The following is a 7,744-nucleotide window of genomic DNA, read 5'->3' as shown; positions in this document are numbered from 1 at the left end:
AATGTAAACAAGGCATTCCTTGAAAGAAGGTTTATTCAAGGAACAATGGCAACAGAATACTCCTCCCTTCAGGATTATGCAGAATGTGTGGTAAGGGTAAACATTGGACGAATGAATGCAGATCAACAAGGGACAGACAAGCTAATCCTTTGCCTCAGTCCTCGGGAAACTCCCAGAGGGGCCTCATGCAGGCCCCCACAGAAAATTCACTTCTGACCTTTCCTCCCATCATAGAAGAAACCCCTTCTCAGAGCAATTAAATAACCAGATGCCTACTGGAATAAACCAGGCTGCTTGGGGTGATAGAAGAGTTGAGGCAGAGAGAATAGAAAATTCAGGAGAAACCATGAAGCAAATTTTTTGGCAAAATTTTATAAGTGAACAAAGACCAATATTAAAAATACGAATAAATGACATTTTTGGATGGTTTGGTAGACACGTGTGACAATAATTGCACCAGAATTTTGGCATCCAAATTGGCTGCTTCAGGAGGTATATACTCAGCTGTTAGAGATTGGAACATTATCTCAAGTGAAACAAAGCATAAGATCGCTTGAATGTATATGTCCAGAAGGACAGAGAGGTAAATTAAAACCATATGTGGCTAATATAGCTATGAATTTTGGGGGCTGTGATCTATTACAACAATGAAATACTCAGATTAACACTCCTCCGAAAACAGGACAGGGAATGTTCACCAGGAACAACTGAGTAGTTACTAAGTGTCTGTAAACCGAGGTGGTACCATTGTTACTTAAGCATAGCTCATAGGAATGCCTGGCCCATTACTGAAGGAACCTGAGTGCTGAGGTGCACTGAAATAAGGGGATCATCTCACTTACCAGGCACTGACTCCTTCCTTGACTCTTTTCCAGTGGTGGAAATGGAGACAGCCTGAAGATTGACACCTTCAGGCCTGACACTCTGTCTGCTACAGAGTCCTGACTGCTGCAGTGTCTGCACCCAGGATACCCAGATGAAGATACCACCTGTTGATGGGGACAGGTCATTAACTGCCCTCATTCACAGTCCTTCAGAATTCCTTCTTTGCCTCCAGCTCCAAGCCTGGAACAAACAGAGAATAGCAATGTGGAAGAGATGACTGCTGAGCAATCAAAGCTGCTGAATGCCTATGAGGGCAGTACAGAAAACCAAGGCTCAGCCCTCCTCCCTTTAGCACACCCTGACATGCAGCAGCCCCTGAACTACATTGATGATGGGAGACTAAGACATTACCCAGCTTCTGATAATGCCATCTTGGGAAGAAATAGCCTTGGTCTAGGAGAGCCTGGGTCTTTGTAGAGTGTCATGGTCTCAAGCATTGACTTGGAAGACATGACTACAGTGCTGTCAGATATTCACCTTCCTCAACTCTTAAACTCCCTCACTGACCTAGACTACTGGGAAAATCCCACAGCAATTCATTCCAAAGACTCCACAGTCATCAGGAGGGATCAGGTTCAGGAATGCTCCAGGATCATAGGACTCTCTGAATAGGGGAGCAAGAAAGAAATTATCTTATCTGCTTCATGGAGCTCTTCAGGCCCAAATCCAGCACCAGGACCTGGTGGAGGGTAGAGAGTCTGGGGCCAATGCTGCGGCTAGTGAAGGGGTTATTGACAACATGAATAACAAACATTTGGAAGGCAAAGCTCAGGAAGCCACACCCAGCCAGCCCAGGGTAACTAGGGTGCAGGGGCAAGACGGGACTAAAAGGACTAGGGAAAACAATTTCAGCAAAATACAGCAGCTGAAGCCATCAAGTAACAGAGTCAAGACACAAGAGAAGCCCACCATCCCCAAGACCAAGAGGAAGAAAATATAAGACAGCATTAAAAAGCCTCGAACTCACCTCGGAAAGCACATGCTCCATGCAGTTCCTTCACACACTGGAAAAGAAGAGTGAGAAAAAAATGGCAACTCATCCACCCAGGCTCTGCTAAATTTCAAGTGCAACAAAGATCCCAGAACAGACCCAGGCACCACATCACTACAGGATGTGCCATGTGATGACCGAGGCCCTGTTAAAACGCTGGGCAATGCTCAAAGACCAGAGAGCAGTGTTTGCAAGTAGCTCTCTCCATCCCACTATGAGCTGCCCCCACCTGGGAAGGTCAAGTTAGTACCTCTGCCTTTCCCAGCCCCGGACAAGCCTCAAGCCAGACTGGTTTCTAGAAAGCCTCTCTCCCTGGCTTCATGCAGGCCCCCTGCAGTATACCCTGTGAGGCCTCATTCCCACTCGGCTCAGCCTACCACACTCAAGCCATCTAAACCAGCTCCTGCCAGCACTTCTTTGATGGCCTCTGACAAGCCAGTTCTGCCTATTGTGACCAGTGCCACACGAGGTAACATAACAAACCCATCCAGCCTTGACCTGGGCCTCAGCCAGCTCTCTGTAGGCCAGAATCCTACAGGGCATCATCTCACACTTCACTACAGAGGGAGCTTGCCTCTGCTGACAAGAACAAGGCCCCATCACCTCCCAAACCTCAAATCCAATATCTGCTGCAAGACTTCACCCACCAACCAATTCCATGGAGGAAAGTTGACATTCCAGGGCCAGTCATGACACAGCCCATCCCAGAAGAGCAGAGACCAGAGAGGGAGGCCATGAAGAGGCAGGCTCAACAGGAGAGAGAGAATGCTCTCTGGGAAAACCACAGCCTTTCCTTCAGAGTCAGAAGGATATGGAAACTTCTACTATTTTGGCTATTTCATGTAAGTTGTGGCCTAGACTTTGGAACACAGTACTATTCAACATAGATAAAAGGAGATATAGACACAGATATACATTTATACATTGGATTTAAAGATCTGGGTGAATGTTAGATAAGTAGGTACATATGGAGTTAAGGAGATTAATTGGTAGATGCAAGAATTTATATATATAAATGTCAGACATAGTTTCTATACTTGTAAATGTTTGAAGACACTAAAAGTGACTGAAGAAACTAAAGTCAGTTATATCATCCATGAGTAAGTATATATAGAAGGCTTTGATGGTTTCTTCATACCTTTGCTACTATTCATGTTGCCCAAGTAGAAATATGTGTTACATAAATATATCATATACTATAAATTACTGGTAATGTTTATTTAAGGCAAAAGTAATTATTCTCTTTGACTTTTATTTTCAAATAAAATAAATTCTTTGAACTTGGTATGTTTCCTATAGTGTATACTGTTATAGTAAACACACTCCTGTTCTCACCACACTTCCTCCCATTTAAAACCACTTACCCCTGTCCTTTAATCGTTACTGGTCTGGGACAGATCTCCTTCTGAAATTTCATGAAATGAAATACAGGATTCCATGTATACACTATCAAGCACCCACCTTAAAGAGAAAATATACAAGGCTGACCATCTTCCTGAGAAGAGTTTCATTTCAATACTATGTTTATCTCAAGTTGTTTCCATCTTTGAATTCATCCATTTAATACTTTAATTTATTTTGCATGTGTGTTTGTCTGTGTGTCGTCCACCTGAATTCATGTGGAACACATGTGTGGAGTGCCCACAGAGGATAGAAAATCATCCCTTGCACTTCACTGATGCTGGGAGCCTAGGGCAGAAGCTTGCTTCTGACAATGCCACATTGGAGGCAGCAGTCTTGGTCAGGATGAGCCTGGGACATGCACAGTGTGTTGGCCTCCAGCATGGACTTTGCAGACATGACTACACTGGTGGCAGAAGTTCACTTCCCCAAATGATCAACTCCCTCTCTGAACTAAACCAATTCCAGGTTCCCACAGCCACCCAATGCAAAGGCTCCATAGTCATCAGGAGCCATCAAGCCCAGTAAAGGTACAGTGTCCTCAGCACATCCTTAAACCAGTTGAGGATGGAAGAAAAAGGCTCTAATCCTCTTCACATACCGTCTCTGGTCAGAATCCAATATCAGGACATGGTAGAGGAAGAGAGGCTGGGGTCAGTGCTGTGGCCAGAGAAGGGGATATTAATAACATGGCCCAGCAAACGGAGGGCAAAGCTCAGAAAGCCACACTCTGCAGGCCCAGCAGACCTAGGATTCATAGAATACCAGATCAAGAGAACTAGAGAAATCAATTCCAAGAAAGCTGAAGGAGCTGAAGCCATCAATTCACTGTCCTCAACACCAAGAGGAAGCAGGAATTACTGGAGCTCAGCCATGATGGCTTTAACAAGCCTCAAACCCACCTCAGTGTGCACATGCTGAAGTCTGTGAAGGTCTGTCACTCACTGTGGAAAAAGGGAGAGAAGAAAACTGGCATCTCCTGAACCTTCAACCCTCTGTGCTACTCTGTGCTCTAATAGTATCAGAGTTTGTTACACTTTGGCCTCTGAGGCATTGGGTGGTAATTATCTTTGTCCAGGGTTAATTATAGTAAACAGAATTCAATTATTTACTAACTCACATTTAGTTTCTTGAGAAAAAGACCCTCTCCATAGCCCAGCCTGTCCTGGACCTTGCTAAATTGAACAGGCAAACATTGAACTCAGAAAGAGCTGCCTGCCTTCCCCTCTCCCTTTGTCTCCATGTCAACCTCAGCCTCCACTACTGCATCCACCTCTGCCTCTTCCTCAGCCACTGCCTCAAGAGGGCTGAGACTAAAGGAATGCAGCAAGAAGCCATGTGGAATCAAGGTTCTTTCTGTAAGGTGGATAACCACATTTTAGTGCATGACTTGATGACGAGGCCATGTGTACTCCAGGGTGCATTTTTGGAACATACCTAAAATCCACAGAGACTAAACCACATGTATTTCCAAATGGAACTTAACTCAGATTCATTTTTTTCTGGCAATCTACCTTGTTTCAGTTGTAGGCTGTACTTGCTACAATACCTGTGAATCACTAACCTCATATGAGATGTGCTAATACTATCTTGGATATTTATTGCTTTTATGTTAAAGTTATGATTGTTTTTCTACTTCTATGAAGTGGGGCATCTGATTTTTAAGAAGGAATTGTATTCACCCTGTAAATAGAGTTTCATGGTATTTCTTTCTTCACACTATCTAACCCACAACTAATGTGTAGGCCCAAAAGTGTACGTTCTAAAAAGAGCTATGTCCAGACTCACCCATCTAGAAAATGATAACAAACCCAGCATGGAATAATTCTACTACCTGCATGCAATGATTGTCACAGGGACAAATTTGAGTACACAAGAATAATGGAAAGCAATGGTTTAGGGAGACCTCTGGTTTTTATAACTCTCTATATGTGGTTTTAATTACAGATTTGCACACTGACATGAGATTACTGTGCTTCACTTTACACCTTAGGAGTAGTGGAAACACATTTGTCTGGATATCTTCTAACCTTGATATTATTGTTTTAATCTTTATGTATTGAAACTAAGGGTCTTGTAAAATAATCCTTATTAAAGAAGCTCAGGAAGCATTTTTTATATTAAAGCAATTCACACAATGCTGTACTTGTATTGAATCCTCAATGTCATTAATTCTCATTGTACTATTCATTGAACACATTCTTTTAAAACTATACATTGTATATTGAGCCCAGTAACTTTGTGACCAAGGCCTACCCATTCCTTAACTCTCACCAAAAATCTTAGGCATTGGTCATATGCTCAACAGCATTGCCTTCAATGTCAGGAATGGAACATGGAGGTGTGAGTAATCTAGCATCCATATATAGAGACAGCATCAGGAGATATTTGTCTGGGACTAGATACATATGGTATAATATGATTACCACGAGTTACAAGAACTCTCCTGCAATCACCTTGACTACATTCATCACTTTAGCTGAAATGGTTCTGTTGTGTGTAGACATCACATATTCCTTCTCCATTGCTCTCTTATTGGACAGCAAGATCAGCTAACATAGATATTCCTGAAAAATGCTGCGATCTGTACTGATGTACAAAGCAATAATATGTTCAATTCCTTGGAATAGCATAGATGGAAAATGAGATAGACCTGGTGTTGGTGTTTAAAGTCACTCCATACTGAAATAGAGAGAGGGTAGAATACTTCACATTATACCCACCAACTTATTGGTGTTTCCTGTGGAAGAAATACTTGGAAGCCCCCTACTTTCAGTTAACTCTCCATTTCTATTCTCTAGCATCAAGAAAGACCATTTTCTAATGGGCCTGGTGTTCAAATTCAAGTAATGTCTAGAATGACAAGTCAAGTTTTCATGAACCTCCATGGATCCTTTTACTATGTACAGTAAAGCTTCACAGCCAAAGACCTGTCTGTCACTGCATCCATCTCTTCAATTACTTTCAAAGTTCTCCATCCAACTGATCATCCATCACCATGGGATGTTCCTTTGATTTTGGAATAGAAAGCCATGCCACTGTATTCTACCCCACTGTTCTAGCTCTCACTTCAATTGGGCTCCTACTTGCAGGACACTCCCTGAGCTTTGGATGAACTGCTTTGTGCATGATCCATTTCTGAGTACCAGCCTGCCATCTCACCACAGCAGCAGGAGCTGAGTCTCATCAGCCTAAACAGTGACAACTCTCTCCATTAGCAACAGAAACAAATACCAAAGGAAGGCCAGCAAGGAGGCAGACTGTAACAGTTACATCTGCACCTGAAACTACATTAATCTCCTGCAAAATTGCAAAGGTTTAGAAAGGAAATGTAGAGACCCAACCATTCCAGTCAACAAAACAGTAGCCTTTGTCTTCCCTGTAGACCTGGAACTCCTCAGTCACCAGAGATTTTGTGGTCAGTTGCAGTACAAGATTAGAATTCCCTTCTGTGCATGTGTACACATATCAAATTGGAGAGTTATTTCCAATATACCTCTCAACTCTGCCTTCTCTGTCCCAGTGTATACATCTCTCTTGACATTTTAGTATGGGGGAGAGACAGCCAACATCCTAATAGCAAATACCAGACAATTCTCCCGCAAAAGGATGGAAGAGGCTAGCTTGGTCTATGAAAGCCAGTCTGCTATCAAAAAGGGGGTTCCAGCTTGTGGCAAGTCTTACTCCTTCATAGCCTGCTACTCAATCAATTCAGCGCTATTCTACTTTGGGCTCATGACTTACACAGGAATGAAATAGTTTTCATATTCTGGGAAGTCCTAAGGACCTTCTTGGCCAACATCTCCTGAGGATTAAGCACCCCCTTGGCACTTAGCATTTAGCAGGCATATGTCTTTAGGGAGTGTCATTTTTTCACCCATGCAGGATACCGTCTTTCAAATTATTTAACTTACATTTATTTTCCTGGAGATACTGGCCTAAAATTTTATTTTACAATATTTATTTCTTACCTCTTGAAAGCTCTTTTCTAGAGAGCAAACAGAAAGATAGTAGGAACTGAGAAGTGGGGACTTGGAAAAGAATTAAAAGGACTCGAGGGTTCAGAAACTAAAAACAGTATAGGCTCTTAGAGAAAAGAAGTTATTTATAACACTTAATAAAAAATAATGTGCAAATGTTTAAAAATAAAAAGCACAGAAAAGATGGGAATTAAACACAGAACACCATTCTGTCTATGTATCTACATCTCTCTCTCTCTCTCTCTCTCTCTCTCTCTCTCTATATATATATATATATATATATATATATATATATATATATATATATACCGTATCTATGTATCTCTCATTTCTTCTCCACTCTCAGAATTCTCAGTAACACAGGGCCACTCATGTTCTGCTCACTTGGGTCTATGCTGCTACAAGAGGACACTTTTTTCAGATTGGTCTTTGACCAGGACCCTGGACGAACCTTCTGAATTTCAGTCATTGCCACTTGGAATGTGTC

The 7,744-nt window shown here is 42.2% G+C and overlaps 2 pseudogenes; both read left to right on the top strand.

Moving 5' to 3' along the window:
• The first annotated feature begins 410 nt into the window (after nt 1–410).
• Nucleotides 411–5,422, top strand: LOC131901475 (uncharacterized protein C2orf78 homolog; annotated as a pseudogene).
• LOC131901483 (uncharacterized protein C2orf78 homolog) lies at nt 1,625–5,422 on the top strand (annotated as a pseudogene).
• Nucleotides 5,423–7,744: the final 2,322 nt, after the last annotated feature.

The sequence above is a fragment of the Peromyscus eremicus genome, unplaced genomic scaffold (assembly GCF_949786415.1).
Source record: "Peromyscus eremicus unplaced genomic scaffold, PerEre_H2_v1 PerEre#2#unplaced_91, whole genome shotgun sequence".
Lineage (NCBI taxonomy): Eukaryota > Metazoa > Chordata > Mammalia > Rodentia > Cricetidae > Peromyscus > Peromyscus eremicus.
The sequence above is the reverse complement of the archived record's forward strand: the minus strand, read 5'-3'. Positions and strand labels throughout refer to the sequence as shown.